This window comes from Amblyomma mixtum, chromosome 10 (assembly GCF_055824585.1).
Source record: "Amblyomma mixtum isolate Tamu chromosome 10, ASM5582458v1, whole genome shotgun sequence".
Taxonomy (NCBI): Eukaryota; Metazoa; Arthropoda; class Arachnida; order Ixodida; family Ixodidae; genus Amblyomma; species Amblyomma mixtum.
In genome coordinates this window covers 140358551-140378729 of record NC_143021.1, presented here as the reverse complement: position 1 = coordinate 140378729, position 20179 = coordinate 140358551, and the positions used below count along the sequence as shown (strand labels likewise).

At 47.3% G+C, this 20179-nt stretch overlaps 1 pseudogene; it reads left to right on the top strand.

Moving 5' to 3' along the window:
* Positions 1–656: 656 nt before the first annotated feature.
* Positions 657–19691, top strand: LOC149327112 (uncharacterized; annotated as a pseudogene).
* The last annotated feature ends 488 nt before the right edge of the window (positions 19692–20179 follow it).

The window sequence follows — 20179 nt, the reverse complement described above, 5'->3', positions numbered from 1 at the left end:
CCAGCTCCTTGGATGTCCTCCGATGGTAATGATTCTGTGACAGCAGATGGGGCCTTGGCAAGTTAGCCTGGAACAACAAAAAAACGTGCTGCTGAGTCTGATTGTTCCAAGCTAGTCTATATAGAGAGGACACTGTTCCCACATCGAGTTAATGATCAACTCGCTCTCGCCCTCCTTGCCGTCCCAGTTAGCTCAATTGGTAGAGCGACTGCTCCGGTGAAGCGAGCGGTGGTCCCGGGTTCGAACCCCGGACCAGGACGAATTTTTCTTTATTTGTGAAGTTTCTGAGAAAGCTGTATAGCTTTCTTTTGTAGCCGTATGGCTGCGCTTGGGTGGACGTCAATGAGTAATTACTCCCTTATTACAGACTAGCTTAGCAGCTTGCCAGCAGGGCCATGGGTGCTGGCTCTGGTGGCATACGTTAATATTAGAGGCAGTCACAAGCTGGCAAAAAGCTCTAAAGGATTCCCTTTCTGCTTGAGCTGCCACATTGGTTGAATACTCCACAACAACATTCTGCACCGCTTACAATCTTTAACAAAGAGGGAGAACACACACCAAATCCTGACCAAAAAGAAGACCGCACAGGATGGGTAACTTGGGTACTGGGACATGAGTACAAGGAATCAAAATATATACGGATAGAGCAGCCCGCCATGAACTACTGGACCCTCAACACATCCATGGTGCGGGTCAACACCAACCCTGTGCCACAGAACATGGGAGTGTACATCACACAGCATAGAACCTCTCATAACCAATCTAAGCAGAGACCAGTGGGGACCAGATTCTGCTACTGGTCAGAGGAGCCAACAGGCTTGCAGAAGCCAGTGAAGTCCTGAAATAGGGGCACTTAAGGGGTAGCAAACATTTGGCACAGAGATTTCTGTGCCAAATGTGACACAATACAGGATGTGACATCAACTCCACCCTTTAGCAAGCAATCGCGAGGATGTATTTGATGTGCTTTTACTTCATTGTACAGTGCATTTTGTTTGGCACCCACGTGTCTATGCTTGGAGCTTCTCTGCCTGCGTCTCGTGGTTGTCGACTTCGTTTGACCACATGCCTGATTCAGCGAACCAAGAAGGTGCATTTCGCAGAGATGGTATGTTCGTAAGCACGGCACGAGATGGGGAATCCCCAACTACGCAGTGACAGCCAGCTTGCAAACGGCACTGCTCAGGAGCAAGCTGCTAGCAAAGCATCAAAAATTCAGGGGGAGCACTTAAGTCTCCTTACGTGCAGCAAGTCGAAAGCCTTTGTGCCATTATGCTGAGCTCTAAAACGCTTCCAATCATTGTGTGCATTTGCTTGGTGTTATGCTCGTTATAACCGATTTTGAGTTAAATCATATTACACATTCGTTGTATCCGGTGTGTTTGTTATAATCGAATTCGAGTAACGACATACACCATTGTACAGTTCAGTATTAATTCATTAGCCATCTTCGCTATATCCAGTACAAATGTTTCGTTATATCCGGACATCTACGTTTTTGAGAAATCTTTGACACCACTTCGAATGTCCTACATCAAATGGAAGTTTCGAGAAGTCGTGGTTTAGAGAACCAAAGGTCGTTGATGCAAGTCCCTATTATATGCTATGCTTTGATTCGACTAGTAATCTTATGCTCCGTTATGCGCTGAATCGTTTGATGCCACTGCGAACATTCCACACCAATTAGGTGGTCCACAATCTGTGTACCAATGGTACCACCCACTGGTCCCACTTGAACTCCTCACACACGAGTATATATGGGAACGCAACCATATGCAGGGCGCGCTGTTTTTCTAGGTTTGATTGACAGCTCGCACAGGACGGACAGACACTGGCGAGTCGAGGCCCCGTATTACACCGATCAGTTGGCTTGACATGTCGTCATACGTTTCATTGAAAAGTTCTCACGGACGGACATGCTGGCGAGTCATGAGCCTATAAAGGCTTTCGCCTTAAAAATAAAGCAACATGCTCAAATCTTGCAAATGAAATGGTGGTGCCCTCAATATTTTCAGATTTTTGTTCAGTATCCCTTTAACACATTCAGCGAAGGGAGGGACAGATTTATGATGACCGACATCTGGGTTGTCGAGCATAGGCAGCCTGTGTTTTAGTATGTTCGTCTGTGTTTTAGTATGTTCGTCACTTGGAACTCTATCAAAAGCTTTGCTGAAATCTAGAAATATTTAGGCATGTGTGAATAGCATTTTTTTGGTTCGAAACGAATAGTAATTTTCGTCAAATAATTTTTAAGTGAATATTTCGAATACTTCTGGTTCTGGCACACAAAGAAAGGTTGAACGGCACAACAGGCATTTTCAAAATCGTACTTTTCAAACACACAAGGCCATTACATGAAAAAAAAAGAATACATTGAAGCTGTTCCGACTTTCTACAAAAATGGCCCCGGAAATTGGGGAAGCCAACCTACATTCGGTGCCGACATATCCGTGGGGCCTTTCCAACTGCTGCTCTTAATTGTGATTGCATTGTTGCGCAGCTCTTGGTTTTAAGCACTTGGTCCAAGGCGTACACATCGTTCCACATCAGGCAGCGGAAAGGGGCACCCATCTCCATACGTCTGATTGTGATTGTGCGACAGCGCTTGTTTAGTGAATTCTATAAGGAGCAGAGCGGCTGTGGCAGCTTATTATAGAGATTTAGCACAGTACAATCAGTTTTCGACGACCACCGTGACTTGATCGCCCAGGCTATGGTGGCTAGAATGGGGACGTGTGAAAATCAGCCGTAGAAGCGTGGCTCCAGAGCGTGCCCATGCTGCGTGGCAGTGCTGATGGCAGTGGCGCAGTAACGGCTGGAATAAGCTCACTGCTACAGCCGCACTTCTCCTAACGAAAGCAAAATGGTAGAAGAATTTTTTTTTGCTCCCATATTATTCATAGAAAAAGTCTCCCAATTCCCCATCATTTCCCCTTTCAAATGTCCTGCATTCGCACGGTGCCATACGCATTAAATTAAATGTATGAAAGTTTATTCAGCCAGACAAGATACAAACAAAATAGTCTGTCTAGGAGGCTGACAAAAAGGCATGGATGCCTGACAAGTGTGTCTCCTTTTCTTAAACACACAACACCCAAGCATACAGTGTAAGAAAAAAAACATCGTGTATTGGAATACACTGAAACAGAGGTTAAAAGCGATGGATAATACACAGGCACTGAAGGCAGAATGTGATAACGAAATAAAGTCTTTCTATAGTGGCAACAAATACATGTTGACCTTTCTTCTGAAGATTGCTATGGACAATGATTCTTTTCCACTAAAGGTGATAGCAGGATGGCATTAGCCTTACCGCCATTCGCGACCTACTGAGTTTCCCCATACCTCATTCGCCCAAGCAATGCATACTCTTGTCCGCATTGCACACGCAGAAAACATGCAAGTTTGTTAGTAACAACTTCCTTGTCCAGTAGCAAACGGTTTATTCCTAACTTTCAGTCAGATGAGACATCTCTACGGCATTTTCAGTGTGAAGGGTGTAATTTTTACCAGCACTTCTGACAGATACTCTTGGCTTAAGTGCTGACATGCGAGTTTATGGCTACTTTTTCAACTTGTCAAGCAAGAACAGAAGGATTTTCTGCAAAATAATGTTTATATTACATTTGAAGGACTTTGTGTGCTGATGGGCACCGTTTATATCCGGGTGAATTTTTGACTGCCTTGCAGGCATTATAGTCACTGTGACTCTCGTATAATTACATTAAACATGGACGCCTAGCACCAACTATGAAAATAATGACATCAGGAAACATAAGGCCTTAGGCATTTACTGCCATTTCTTGTGCACGTGTGGCACGGGTATAATGCTCCCAGTACCTGACGCATTTAGTGCATGTACGTGCATCATACCTTGCAAGCATACATTGATTAGAGGTCCCTAAAATGATCACCTCGTATAATTTTTCCTGCACATTTAGCAGGTTCGAATCGTACATGCCACAGGACATGCAAACCTCATGGTCACATTACTTACATGAGTGCCAATGTACTATTTGCAGCAGAAGTGAACGATAAGCGAGTGTCCGCAAAAACAAAAACTATTTCGGCACAATCATGAAAGCCAATCGCCTGTAATAGCGAAAGGTATGAGAGAATGTGCATACCCCGTCCACTGGTAATACCAGGCTACTTGGTCGTGAGGCAGCGCAACATTTATTTTTAGTGCGAAAGCACCACTCAACACGATCCCAACCAAGAATCTTTTGTGAAGCCTCAGAGTAACTCGGGTAAGTTCGGAGGAGTGTCGCGCCAGCTCTAGCCAATGGGAGAGTGACCTCGGCCAAACCTAGCATAGCAACAGCCCATGCAGGAATAAAAAAAGTTTCCACAAGCTAAGTGCTGGCTCTTACCAAGTCCTGGCACAGTGCTTAAATATTTTGCTAAGAAAAACATGAATTAGGAAGTGGACACCTCTCCTACCCTTAAGTGATGGTCACGTTTGTGCTGACAAGTGAATGTGTGGGTATTTGCGTGAATTAACTCACGAAGTGAAAGTCATTCTTGCATGGAATGCATGGCCACCGCCAGACTTCGAAATGAAGCAACTGCAACCCTCGATGAGCATGGTTAACATAAGGTGCGCCTGTCAAAGCAATTTGCACTTTTAAAAGATGCGTCTCCGAGACTCCTACGAGAAATGTGCAGAGTGACCACGGTAGCAGACTTCTCTCCTTTCACCTTTCAATGGACAGGCAGCACAGGTTTCTGCTGAGCAAACCCAGCTTGCTGTGTAAATGGCTCCAAGCAATGGGGCAAACGGACTTCAGGTCTAGCAGGCACCAGACACTATGCTCAACTCACTTCAAGTCAAGCGCCTTTGGATGCTTTGTACCTCAAATGAACTAAGTGTGTCGCTGAATAACTACACAACAACAAAGCGCACAAAACATCAAAGAAAATGGAACTGAACAACCAAGAAAACCAATCCGTAGCACAGTCAACAAGCCACCAGATGTCAATCCGAAGCCTCTATCTTCCCAGCATGCCTCGCGCGACCTTGGTGGATGAAGTGCACAGCTGCCAGCTTTCCCTATAGTTAATAAATAGTAAGGAACTCTTATGACCTAGGTAGCTACAGCAAATGGAGCCCTGGACTAAGGGCTCAACCTCTGGGGGCCTTGCTCCAACCTTGGCTGACAATAAAAGTTTTTCTCTCTCTCTCTTCTGTGGAGAGCCACTTCGCATGCACAGATTGCCCCAAGGCCGCCACAAGGCGCCAGGCGCTGGCCAGCTGTTTGCACGCCTGGTCGGCCTTCTCCCTGCGTGACGTGCTGTCCTTGAAGGTTTGGAGGAACTCTGTCTTGAACGTATCCCACGTTCCAAGGCCAGATTCATTGTTCAGAAACCAGGTCCTCGCGTAGTCTTCAAGGGCGAAATAAACATGCCGCATCTTACAGTCAGCGCCCCAACCATTGTAGATGGCCACCCGGTCATACTGGTCCAGCCAGTCTTCGGCGTCCTCGTGTGGTTGACCGCGAAAATGGGGTGGCTCTCGCTGGGGGTGGAGCAGGACCGGCAACACTGTAGCTGGAGGATTCATCGTTGTAGGACCTGCCCTCCGTGAACAATGGGAAATAGGGAGCAGTCCAAATTCGGGAGGTAAGCCCTGTAATCGGCGACTGCCCTGGTGGACTGGCGTGTCTACCTTCGGTATTTGTGCGGGGCTCGAATTGCGGCTTGAAGGGGGCGTACGGTGCATTAACGACGTACCCAGCACCTCCACCAGATGTCACGTTGGTAAGCAGCGGCTGAGGGTCCACAGCGGGTCAACACAGCGGGTCCACAGCGGGGAGACGTGCGCTTCCAGATCACTTACACACACACACACACACACACACACACACACACACACACACACACACACACACACACACACACACACACACACACACACACACACACACACACACACACACACACACACACACACACACATACACACACACACACGCGCGCACGCACGCACGCACGCACACACACACACACTTCCTCTTCTTCTTGAGGCGCTTCTATCTGCACGAGCGCTGGCGTCAATATGTGCATGTAAGGGCGATTCTTCGATCCTCAAGAGCGCCTTCATTAGTTTCAACGTAAAGGCTAACTACTGGTGATGTTCTGTATGCTCCAGATGATAGGCGCAGACCAAGATTATGAATGGGGTCTAATCTTTTTAAGTAGGATGCTCTTGCCGAACCATATACTATGCACCCGTAGTCCAGCTTGGAGCGCACCAGAGAGCGATATATTTGTAAAAGGCTTGCTCTATCGGACCCCCACCGCTTCCGTGAGAGCACTTTTAAGACATTGAGGGCTTGAGAAGCTTTCTTTTTAAGGTTGTTAATGTGTGGTAGAAATGTGAGTTTCTTGTCGAAAGTTAGGCCTAAAAATTTGTGTTCTTGTTTAATTGGGAGCGCAGTGTGATTCAGGTATAGATTGGGATCGACCTGTAGGCCTCGTCGCAATGAAAAAAGAACAGCTACTGTTTTTTGAGGAGAAAATTTAAATCCATTTCTGTCTGCCCAAGCACCCAGTTTATTTAGTGTGATTTGTATTTGTCTCTCACAGGTTGATATGCTGGAGGATGTGCATGCTATTTGTAGGTCATCTACATAAACATTATGGACTTGGGTATTGCTTTAGCTAAGGAATTCATTTTTTCTATGAAGAGTGTCGTGCTCATGGGCGTCCGGAAGGGGGGGCAAGGGGGGGCGCTTGCCCCCCCTTGGAATTACGGATATTTATGCCCTAGTAGAAAACAACTACAAACCTACCGCCTCCCCCACCCCCAGACATCGGGTGCACCCCCCTGGAAAAAGTTCTGCGGACGCCCTTGGTCGTGCTTAGAATACACCCCTGGGGTACGCCGTTCTCTTGGGTGAAAGTCATGGAGAGAGTTGCTCCTAGGCGGACTCGGAATGTGCGGTTAGCCAGGAAGTCATTCAAGCAGTTCAACATCCTGCCGCGGATACCTAGCTCCGCTAGGTCACGGAAGATGCCGAACTTCCACGTGGTATCGTAGGCCTTCTCCAAGTCGAAGAAGACCCCAATACAGTGCTGCTTGTGGATGGACGCTTCCAGGATGGTGTTTTCTAGGCGGACAAGGTGATCTGTGGTCGAGCATGCTTTCTTAAACCCACATTGGTGTGTATCTAATAGTTGCCGAGATTCAAGTATGAAGGTCAATCTAATGTTTATTACACTTTCGAAAGATTTAGCAATGCAGCTGGTGAGGGCTATTGGTCTGTAACTGCTAGGACTTGGTGGTTTTCCGGGTTTGAGAAAAGGTATTATGACTGCTTTTTTCCACTCGTCAGGTATATTTCCAGTTCTCCAGATTTTATTAGAGAATTTTAACAGTGCCTCTACAGCAGCCTCGGAGAGATGTGCAAGCATAGCATAATGCACGTTGTCTGGTCCTGGTGCTGTCTTTTTTCCAGAATATAATACCTTATTTAATTCTTGTAGTGTGAGAGGCTGGTTGTAATCCTCATGTATACCTGCTCCGGATGGGAACTTTTGTTTGTCAGCTATTGCTTTGTGTTTCTGAAATGTGTTTGTGTAGTTGGATGAGCTTGAGATCTCAGCAGAATGCTCGCCCAATATGTTGGCCTGTTTTTCTAAAGATGTTTGTGTCCCGGGTGGTGTCAAGAGAGGAAGTGTGAAAGGGGTATGGTCACCAGTAAATTTACGAACTTTTTCCCACATTTTCGTTGATGTTTTTGAGCTGTTTATTGAGGAGACATAGTTCTGCCAAGAGGTTTTTTCTGCATTTCTTCGCACATACTGCGCTCTGGCTTTTGCCTTCTTAAAGGTAAGTAAGTTCTCTGCAGTGGGATATCGACGCAGAGCGCTCCAGGCTTTGTTTTGTTGTTTTTTGTTAATGTGCATTCTTTTGGCCACCACACTTTGTGTTTCTTTTGTGCAAGTCCTGTTATTTGTGGTATAGCGAGTGTTGCGGCTAATATTATGCATTAAGTAAACTTCTCATTAATTTCATCTGTGCTAAGGTGGTCACAAAATTCCTTTTCCAGAGTGGTACTTTTTGTAAAAAGTGACCAGTCGGCAAGCTGAATTTTCCAGCGCCGTGGCCTTGTGGGGATGATTAGAGTGGACGATGAGAGCCTGATGACGGTAGGTAAGTGATCGCTGCCCATGGGGTCATTTAAAACATCCCATTTAAAATCGTTAAAAAGTAATGGTGATGCGAAAGCTAAATCGAGAGAGCTCATTTTTGCTGAGCTTGGACAGCAATATGTGGCTTTTCCCGTATTTAAAAGACAGACATTATTCGAAAGTATAAAATCTTCTATTGTTTGGCCTCTAGAGTCACAGCTTTCGCTTCCCCAAAACGGAGACTGAGCGTTAAAATCGCCAACTACCAGAAATGGCTCCGGCAGTTCATCGATTAGGCCTTCTAGATCTTGGCATGTTAATGTTAACATATTGTTATGGTTTTGTAGCTGATAACGCTAACCACAACCGCCTCAAGTTTTGTTTTCAGTTTGATTTCTTGAGCCAGGACACCGCTTTGGATGATGATTGCGACGCCTCCCGAGAGTCTATTTGCATGTTCGCGATCACGCCTAAAAGTTGTATAATGTTTTAAGATATTTGAATGTTGTGGACCAAGACTGGTCTCCTGGAGACATAGAGCTAGAGGCATCACTGACCCTAGATCATGTGTTATATCACTGTAGTTCCACAACATTCCTCTACAGTTCCATTGAACCACAAATGTCATGTTTGTTTTTTTGGGTGGGAATGGAACGGAAGAAATTTACTGTTGTGGGCCCGTTACCGGGGTTCTATCTTTTCTTCGCTCGAGAGAGCCGGTCCGCCGCTGCAAAGCGGGCGGAGTGGGAGTTGTATCCATCACCTCACCAGAGGTGCTGGAGGACCGTGAAGCCGCGGATGTGTTGGTGTCGGGCCTCCCCCGACGGGGGGAAGTCCTGCGGGGTGACGACCCGTGAGCCGGCGCTCCCTGCTTTGGAGATGGCAGAGCAGCGTTCGCTGTCCCTGCCTGGGGCGCGGATGGCCCTGCCATAGGCTCGGTGGAAGTGGCCTGGGCAGATGCCGGAGTGCTGTGTGGTGCGCCGCCCCTGCGCACCACATCAGCAAAGTTTGTTTTTGTGGAAAAGTTGAAGCTGTTCTTTGCGTAAAACAGTCGTCGCGCTTCCTTAAATGTGATATTCTGTTTTTTTTTTCATTGTAACGATTTCTTTCTCATTTTTCCACGAGGGACATGACCTCGAATAGGCGGGATGATCGCCTTCACAGTTTGCGCAGCGAGGTGCTGCTCCTTCACAGTTGTCGGAAGCGTGTTCTTTTGATGCACATTTAGCGCAAGTTTCGCGGCCACGGCAGCTTTGAGACCCATGACCGTACCTTTGACATTTGAAGCACCTGCGTGGATTTGGGATGTAGGTAATGCCTGACACTTGTAGCCAGCTTCTATTGATTTGGGGAGTGTGCTTGAGTTGAAAGTCAGTACTATGTGCTTTGTAGGTATCTCTTTGTTGTCTTTTCTTATTTTGATACGATACACACTTATGACATTCTGTTCTCCGAGGCCTTCAAGCATCTCTTCCTCGGTGAGGTGAATGAAATCTGCTTCGGATATCACACCACGGACGGTATTCAGAGATCGGTGTGCTGTAACTGATACAGGGATTTCCCCGATGGACACTAGGCTGGAAAGTTTTGAGTATTGGGCAGTGTCTCTGAGTTCAAGGAGCAGGTCACCACTAGGCATTTTAGACAGTTTGTACCCGGGACCCAAGGCCTCAGTTAGACTTTTTGCAACTAAGAATAGGGACATGGTTCTTGCGGTTTTTTCAGTTTCTTCACTATGAAGAACGTGAAATTTTGGAAATGGTTTCGGTTTTTCGAAAAACTCTGCAGTTGCCTCGTTCCGCCCTCTTTTATGAGCGCGATCTGGTTTGGAAAAGGGGGAGCCATGAAAAATATGTGTTGTTCGGCCGTGGTGCCAGCCACCCACCATGGAGCCCAACGAGGGGACGGGACAGGAACTTGCGAGCAAGTCCTGCCCACGCCAGCTGTACACCTCAACTATAACCCAATATGACGCAACTCAGGTTAGTTGGCCACACAAGGTTAACCCTAGCCGCCAGGAAAAAAGGAAGATCTAAGAAGTAAAGAGGAGACAGGAGAGCTGTAAGAAAGAGATAGAAAAGTGGAAGATGGAGGGGAGGACAGGAAAAGGCGACTGCCGATTTCCCCCGGTCGGGTCAGGCCGGAGGTGCCGTCTACAGGAAGCTGGGGCCAAAGTGGTGTGTTGCCTCCGCCGAGGGGCCTTAAGGGTCCAAACGCTCGGCATCGGCTCAACCACCAGGATCCCCTTTTCCCCGGACACGGCGATGCCACGCACGGCTAAGCGCGGATGCTCGGGTCCATGGTGACGCATGCTCACCATCATCCCCCTGCGGGGATGTCCCTGCGGATGCTCGGGATAGCCCGTGGTGTCGCCACTCACCAACGTACACATGCTGTAGACGCCCCCCCTGCGGGGAGGTTGTATAAAGAATTCCAAATCAGAATGCACTGAGTAACTGCAGTGTCTGGAACAAGTTACTGTTGCCTGCCTAATACGTACTGGAGTCATTTGCTCTCTTGGCATCACAGCATGCCTTACTCTGTGTGCTTTTATTGCTTTGTGTTGCTTTGTTTTGCTTGAAAAGCTAGTATAACCATGTAAATGATGTTAATATGTACCGTTATTTCCACAGAAGTGGCGCTAAGAGAGCATTGGAATGTTGGGAATCAAACTCAACCTAACGGCAGTACTAACAGAGGCAGCTATGCATTTAGACTAGCCTTAAAATTCTGCAGGTCTAAGCAGGATGATCTAGCTTCTAAATGTGTCTTTTCTTTTCAGGCAATTGGTGTGGATGAACCCAGAGGAAAGGAGCCGGCAGTTGTCCCGGAGGATAACCTCAGTCCACCCAAAATTGCACAGTGCCCTTCAGCAGCTTGAAAAGTTCAAAAAAAGTGGCAGGATTGCATGGCTCAGATTTAGTGTGCTTATTAACTCTGATATCAGAGCTTAGATATTGGATTATTGTGTAGCGCAAATTTAGTGTGTTCATGAACTCTGATATCAGATTAGATATTTTATTTAGTAGCTTTTGCAAATAACTTTTATTTATATCATTCAATGTAGATTCTCTGTATAGCTTGCGTTTGCTATTTTTTGTACCTCTGTGTTCTTAATTAAAACTTTCTAAAACTATTTCATTTCTATGCAATATTTATTCCTAGATTGCGTCTCTACCCGAAAATTTTTGAAGCAGATGCAAAAAAGTACTGCATATAGACACATGTATATGTAAAATTTTTTTTGTGGATTTTCTAGCTTTGTACGCAGAGATGTGTTATTGCATCGACTACCAGTGACAGGATACAGACATGACATATTTACCATGCGTAGCATGCCTCTGACCTGAACGTGGGCCTGGCCCCGATAAAAAAATACGGGAGTGTAACATTGCGTATTATGTGCCGTAAAGCATTGAACAGCATGTGTTCAGTCAACTTTCAAAACTGGCCATGGGCTGCTCGTAAATGCTACGGAACATGCATATGTTAGCACCTTTGCTGTGTAATGTACAGTGCAGCATAAGAACAGAACATGGGGTGTAGTAGTATAAACAGATCATGTCATGTTAATTCAGTTGCAGCACATATGCTGTACATTATTATGACTGTTGATGTAACGTCAGCATAAAAACAGCACATACACTGTGGTATACAGAACATTTGGCGTCATAACAGAGTACATAGCATGTGCGCGTTAACCTTGTTGCCGTTCAATGCACCGCACTACTTCACCACGGGGCACGTGCACAACGGAGTGGTACAGCACATGTTGCAGCAACAAGGTTAGCGCCCACATGTTACGTACTTATGCGGGATTTTTTCTTACAGTGCAGGCTCTAGTTACACTCCTTAGTACAACGGGAGTAGGTCGCCGACCGTGCCGGATTGCGAGATGGCACGCCAGGCTGTTGGCATACAGCTTTAAGATTTAATTCCAGAAAGGTGACAAGAATACTGTTGCTGATGCTCTTTCAAGGATGCCCCTCCCGGGTCACGTGGAGGAAGAGAAAGAAGAGACCGTTTGTGTCCTCTCAAGATGCCTTACTCATGCACAGTTTGTCGTTCAAACGATCTAGGACCCGCTGCTGCAGCGGGTTATAAAGTGGCTGACTTCAGCATGGCCTGCAGTGAAGCTGTTGCCTGCCGAGGCAGTTCCCTTATGGCAGGTGCAGTCTGAGCTCTCAGTCGCTGGAGACCTCCTGCTTTGTGGAGACAAATTTGTAGTACCTTCGTCCCTCGTAGCACGGCTTCTTGACGCAGCCCACGAGTCCAATCCGATGATAACAAGGACAAAGCAGCGACTACGTGAGATACTGGTGGCCTGCTATGTGCAAGCAAGTAGAACAATTGACTGCATCCTGCCAATCTGTTGACAAGTCTGCAAAACCTGTGACACCACTTCTGCAGCCAGTTGCATTCCCATCAGCACCACGGCAGAAGCTAATCGATATTGTGGGCCCTTTTTCCCAGGTGCCTGCAGATTGCCGTTCTGCCATCACGGCCATCGATTACTACAGCAAGTGGCCCAAGATTCATTTCTCAGCGAAAGTGACTACTGCAACAATAATTTTCTTTCTGCGAAGTATCTTCAGCAGGGAAGGATATCAAGACGAGAGAGTGAGTGAACATGGTGCCCAGTTTACAGCCTTGGAGTTTGACAGTTTTCTCATGGAACGTGGCATCGCTCATGCGTATTCGGCAGTCTACCATCCGCAAACTAACGGGCAGGTAGAGAGGTTTAATCGGGTACTCAAAGAGTACGTTCAAGTCTGCACACAAGAACGTTGGCCTTTGAAGAAAGCTGTCGTTTCACACCGAATGCCAACACAGGAGTGGAGCCTTCCGTCCTTCTTCCCGGCCGTCATCCCAGAACAAAACTTGACCTTGTAGGAGCGCCAGGTAAAGTTTTTCCAAGATCCGCTGGCAGCGATGAAGTCCATCGGCAGGAGAGTAGCACAAAAGCAACAAGCAAGTAAGACTTACACTGACCGTCGACCAGCTGCGAAAGCATTCTCCATTAACAACAGGTCAACCGGTGCAAGTCAAGTTGCCAGGTCACGTGCCTAAGGGCGCTTTGAGCTCCTCAAGTCCGTTCACCATTGTTGACTAATATGGTCAAGACACTTACAAACTTAATGATGGCCGCACATGGAATCGGAACTGGCTGGTACCCTGCCTCCGACCAGTTACACCACCTGCCGTTGCGAAAAGTTGTTCGCATGAAGCAGTAACACCAGACCCACCTCAGCAACCATCTGTTCGGACACCAGTTGGAAGGGACATTCCAGAGCTGAGGCATTCGACAAGGCAAAGACTACCATTGTGATTTAAAGACTATCAAAGACATTGAGTTCTTATTGTGTTTTTCAGTTGTTAGATACTAAGTGACTCTTTTTAGAGGGGAATAATGTGTTATTGAGCAGCTCTGTCTAACATAGTTGGCGCCTTATCATATCAGCTGACACATGCATTTGTATATACGATTTTAGTTTCGATACCTGGGCGCCGCCATGTTTGTTTTACTCGAGCGCCGCCTACCGTCGACGCCATCGTGGGCTGATAATTTGCAGCCCGTGGGCTGCAGCCGAAGCAGCGTGCGACCTCTGAAAGTGTCATTCGCCCGTTTTATTCCTGCCAAGCCTAGAAAATTTGGGTGGGCATTCGCCTCGTGTCCATCCTCGTGTGTGCTATGCCATTAGCTCCTGCAATAACCAACTGGGAACAAGCGACCATTCCTCGACGCAGCGATCAGCATCGGTGAGTGCCGTGCTCGCAGTTCTCGCCTGCAGTTTTTGTCGCCGGTTGCCTGTAGGGCAAATGCGGCACGATGTTGCATGTTAGAAAAACGAAAGCAAAATGTGTTGAAACACAAGATCGCGGAGAGCAATGAATCTAGTTTTTCGTGGAGCACAGTTTTTCATGAACGCTTTCGCTGCCTGCTTGGATATGGCGAGTGTGACAGTCTAGATGCTGAGCTTGCGACAGAGTACTCCGTTTACAAACTGAACATTTTGGAAACAGCGAGTACATGACCGAAACGAATCCCAGTACCTGCCAAGGGCCTGAGTAAGGCGGAGGAGCAAACTCTGCGGCGCCTGCAGACAGGAACTCTTCTCTGTCCTGCCATAGTAAAACACTTCGATCCGAACACAGATGGGCGCTGCCCGCACTGTGGAGAGATCTGCGATATCTTTCACATGGTGTGGGCATGCACTCGGAATCCTCACCTTCCTCCACCCCCACCCGAGAGGCATGGGAGACTGCCCTCCTCAACTGCTCCACGCTGGAGTCTCAAAGGGCTCTGGTCAAGCGGGCGCGAGACGGGGCCTCGTCGTGCGGTGTCACGGACTAAGGATACCGACCATGTAGCACGGTTTCTTTACCCTCAAACTCTCTTTGCAAATTAAAGTTTTTCACCACCACCACCACCACCTGCCGCTTGCGTAGGGCTGTTCGTACTACGAGCGATAAAGCCAGTTGACTGAAAGCGATTCGCATTCTCGCCTTCTCCGCTCCCGCCGGTACTCACTGGTGCACAAATACCAGAAAATGCGCAATTACACGATCTAATAGGTTGGTACGCTAATGGAACGCTATTACCACTTACTGACAGGCAGAATCGCCGCACCTGTGTTGAGAATTCCAATCTCAATCGGGTCAGGGCACAGCTCAAGTCGCTGCGTTTGTTGTATCTCTGGCACGGTTATGCATAGTGTGGATTTTTTTACAGTGCATTCGATGCGATTTCAGTCGAATAATTTAATACAATGCATGGCAGTGTTTACCGCCCTGTGCATGCCGTGTATTTTTTCATCTTACGTTGCCATGGCTGCATTTTTCCTCACTTTGCAGTTGGGTAAAAGATCATGTCACCGCTTCTAATCATGCCATGCTGTGCAAATTAAATGAGTATTTTTGCACTAACGACATGTTTATTTTTTTCAGGTGGCGATCCCCACACCCTCCCGATATTGACGATCATGTGGGGCGGCGAAACGAAGTTGTGGCCAAATTTGTGAAGTCCTCACACAGTGTACTGCTGAATTAAAAGAGCTCTGCCAAGGCCGTCCAAATACTTGGTCTCTTAAAATTATGCACAGATTATAGTTTGGTAACCCAGGCGCTGTGCTTCGTTACGCGCGGGATATTACGCACAGGCAGTGGGTTTGTTTCTGTCTGCATTCCGTTCAAAAGGTGCGCTAACGTTTAAGCTTTTTGTTGGCGCAAGTATTTTTTGTTCCACAACTACGCCCATTGTCAATGCAACTCGGGACCGGCGGAAAAGCGGTAAATAAATGGACACCGCAGACGTGCTGAGACCTTCGCATAACATGGTGCGCGTACATACTGGCGGCGTTTGTTTTTTTATAGTGCCTAGAATATAGTTTTTTCTCTATTTTCGTCGACTCTATTTTTCTCTATTTTCTCTATTTTCGTCGCACGTGTTTGAGAGTATTTCTCCCTCTCTTGCCCGCTCCTCGTAAAATGGTGTATATATATATCCATCACGAACTGGGAATAAACAGAGTTGATCGAAGTACATCGGGGACGAGACTGCGGACCGCCCCGCACGGTCGCCGGAGCTGCGTGGAGGGCATCGCCGCGCGCTCTCGAGGTGACGCGCCTGGTGACAAGACCGACGCTGCGCGCATGCGCATTCTTCCTTACATGCGAGCATGCCGATTTACTCGCTGGGAGCCGCCGCTTGTCGAACGTCGGGGCGCGCCGCTAGGCGCCGTTGCCGCAGTGGCACGCTTCTGACTCGACGCTGTCAGGCGCGTGTTGGGCCAGGGTTGCCGTTGGTGGCTACTTTGCGCCAAATTGGCTACTTTTGGAGCCCGTCTAGCGATGAAAATTTCACGTTGGCTCCTTGGCTACTTTCTGGCTACTCTGAACTTCTATTTTGGCACGTTTACTAGCCATTTTTTTGTAATTGCATACACAATAGCAAGCAAGAACAAAGAACAATTATTTCCAAGCTTTGCTGTCCTCATGGCTGCCCTGGTCGCCTTGATGTCCGCACGCGTCCTCTACGCATACGCCCAGTCTAGAGGTGTCCCACAAGGCTCCGTTCTTTCAACGTTATTGTTTAACATAATAATGCGTGATATCCCTATTCACCCTGCCGTCAAAGTTTATGTGTATGCGGATGATATTGCTTTTTTCGCTTCTGCCAAAGACATTCATATCCTGTACCAATTACTGCAAGAGTATTTAAATGCTCTGGAAGTTTGGCTAGACAGCATAAAGTTAACTTTAAATGTGAACAAGTGTGCCGTCCTTGTTTTCCCACAAGCAACCCCTCTTTACATCTCTCTGTCGTATTACTCTATCCTCATCCCGCAAGTTGATTCAACAAAATACTTGGGTATAATATATGACCCGCATTTAGACTGGCGGCCACACATTAGAAGCATTGCGCTTAAGGGTGAGCGTGCCCTCGGCCGGTTGGTGAGGATCAGCAACAAAAAATTCGGTATGCGACGAGACACTCTACTACTTCTTTATAAGACCTATGTACGGCCAATCCTTGAATTCGGTTCCGTTCTCTTTTCTGGGTGCCCAAAGTACAAGCGTGAACCCCTGTTTGTTATGGAGCGACGCGCTCTGCGCCTTTGCTTAGGTCTGCCTAAATCAGTAGCTAATGCTGTGCTGTACTTGGAGGCGCGGATACCTGATCTCAATTCCCGGTTTGAGCTAATCACTGTGCGGACATTTTTAAGGTCTTTGGAGCCTGTTCCTGGATTGGCTAACCCTATATTTACAACGAACCCAACTCTCTTCTTTGGTACTCCCTGGCCTCGGTATAAGCTCCCTCAGGTGGTGTTCACTAACTCCCTGCTGTCAAATATTTCTGTATCAGTGAGATCTTTAGTACTGGTCAACCACAGGCGGGCTGACACGGCGGTCTTCTTTGACAACACCCTCCCAAGGAATGCTAAGAACCTGCCCGCCAATATGTTAAACGGGCTCATAGAGGAGTACCTAGACAATTTTCCTAACCATATTGCCGTCTATACAGATGCCTCCCAGCAAAATGAAAAGGCCGCTATTGGTATTTACTCAAGGGCTCTTCATTGGAGTTACTCATTTCGGGCCCCTGACTATACCCCTATTTTTGTAGCTGAGTTTCTGGCCATTGAGTTGGCCTTAATAAGGATTCCCTGCAGTGTCACTCGGGTTATTATACTCTCAGACAACCTTTCTGTTTTGGCAGCGCTCGAAACCTCGAGTGATACTCCTATGAGCCGTTCCCTTCAATTTTTTATTCCTCCACATGTTTCAGAAGTTCGCTTTCACTGGGTCCCTGGGCACTGTGGCATTGTTTCTAATGAGAGGGCTGATTTTTTAGCTAAGTCTGCCCTTGATGGTCCTATTGTCCCTTTCGTCCCAAATACTATTTACTTGACTCTAGCACGCTTTCAGCGATTCCAGCGTTTCCACACCTTGAGCCATGAGCCTCTCCTCGCTGCAGCGGATTTTCAACACCTGGCATTTCCTTGGAGTGTGCGGATGTGCAGTTCGAGGCAATGTGAGGTTTCCATGACCCTTTTGCGCTGCAGGATACCGCGGCTAAATCTTTATTTATGCCGATCGGGGCTTTCGATATCCAACCTTTGTGAGTCTTGTGGCGAAATTGAGTCTATAGAACATTTTTTCCTCTCCTGCAGGCGGCTCGCTGCTCTCCGTAGAATTTGCTTGGAGATCCCCCTCGCTCGGCTTGGGCTTCCTCTATCTATTCCAATTCTCTTATCCTTCGGGGCAAGCGCCAAGGGATATGCCCTGAAACCAGTGTTCGATTCTATTCACAATTATATAATTTCATCTGGTAGATTCCTCTGCTAGAATGTGAATTCACAACTTTTCTTTCTCCGTATTTTTTGTATTGTACAAATTCTAGCTCTGTGTCCCAAATTTTAGATTTAATTATACTCCATTCCCTGTACTTGAGTGCGTTTGTATCCGCTATGCACCCTGGCCAATCCCCCGCCGTGGGTATGTGCCATTCAGCCCGAGGACATCATCATCATCATCATCAAGCCCGGCCGCGACCGCTTGGACTGTATCTGGCGCCTGCTCTCCTGTGGTCCTGGTCATCCTGTGCGCCCACGACCCGCTTCGTTTGAACGACCCGTGACAACATGCTCGCGCCGGCGGTGCGCAGACGTGCTGACTCTGGGTGATGGGCGCACGTCGAAGCAAAGCCCACGCGGACGTTGCGCGCCATCTGGAGAAGATAACGCTAATCTAAAGTACTTTCTAAAGTACATGCATCCGATACCATGCCCTTAGGTGCAGCCGTGTGAACGGGATCACACCAGGAGAGGAACGAGCAGCACGGTACCAGTCAAATAACACTTCTGTACCCCAAGGCGACAAAGCTTCTGTTTTGTGCTTTCGGCTTGCCGACACCGGCGTCTACCACAAGAAAAGACGCAAGAGCAAAGCGCACGTTTCAAGAATGGAGAAATGACTAGAAACTGAGCGGTAAGCAAAAAAAAACTGTTCTTCAGGCGTTTAGTCGCATGTCGCTTAGCATCTAATATGCATATTAGCATGCGTTTCGGGATGGATTTCGTCATGTGTCAGCGGAACGACTGCTTAGTGCAAGTACTGCGATTCCAACATTCGACCCCACTACAGTGATCTGTTGTATCACGCAGAAGCCAAAAAGCATCGCAAGTGCGCAGTAATCCCAAGTTCGCAACAAAAACTGCCGCAGCTTCTAGCGTCTTCGATACTATGAAAAGGCTCGCCGAGAGTTAAGGATCGCCTTGCACACTGCTGTCCATAAATGCTGTCGACCAACTTGGTGAGATTCTGCATACCGAATTCAATGATCTTGATCTGCACAGAACAAAGTGCACAGCTATAATTACGAATGTTCTTTTTCCCGTACCTCACGGAAAACAAGGACAAACACCTGAATGGCTCTAGCTATTCCCTAATGATGGATGAATCAACCGATGTATCCACGACAAAGCAAATGTGCATGGTTGTGCGGTGTCTGAGTTTAGAAGAAAGCAAGATTGCAACCACCCTTCTTGATCTCCTAAAGCTGTCTGATGGAACGGCAGAAGCGCTTCACGACAGGGCATTGCAGACGTTGGACAAGCACGGCCTGTCGATCAAGAACTGTCTCGGACTCTGCACCGATGGTGCAAATGCGATGTGCGGCAAGCGAGCGCAGTTCTCAATTCAATCGTCTTATTGAGGACAACAGACTTGATTCTGGTAAAATGCTCTTGCCATAGCCTGGACCTTGTGACGTCAAGTCGATGGAGGCGATTCTCTCTGCGGTTGTGCGCTTGGTGCGCAAAACCTGTAATCTTGCATGCTGCAGCTGCCGGCAAGATGCTTATAAGAGACTGTATGCCAGCATGACAGTGGAAGATGAAAGTGCAAAACCACCGCCCAAAATTCTGTCGATTTTGCAGTTGAGATGGCTTGCCATTGCAGACTCTATAGAAAGAATTTTGGCACAGTACCAGTCTCTTGAAGAGTTGTTTGAGAAAGCAGAAGATCGCAGCTACAATGTGTGCATTTTGTGAGAAATGTATCGGCACAGAAAAAATTATGCATAACTTGTGTTTCTTGCCTGTTCTTCGTAACGTCAGGCGAATGAACAAAATGTTCCAAACAAACACAATTGACCCACTGGTTGTCTTTCAAGAGCTCGAAAACTTGGATTCAAAATCCGCCTAAGAATTTCCAAATACATCAGTTTTGAGACACAACATAATGGCAAGTCTGCTGTCACTAGACCTGGTGAAATTGAAGTCAATTTCTCTGCAACCAGAGGTAGCGGACCTAGGAGACGTCTTCAGACAGAAGATTTCACTAGTCCCTATTGAAGATGAAGGAGCCATGAGGAGACGTTGTTTGCAATTCTTGAAGCAAATGGCGATGGGACTGCAGCAGCGACTTCCAAATGCCTTCTCTGCACTTCGGACACCGTGTGCCATAAATCCAGATGGCATAGAAAGTGCTAAGAGCCGTGAATGCATAATGAAGCTACCGCTGTATTTTTTTGGATGTT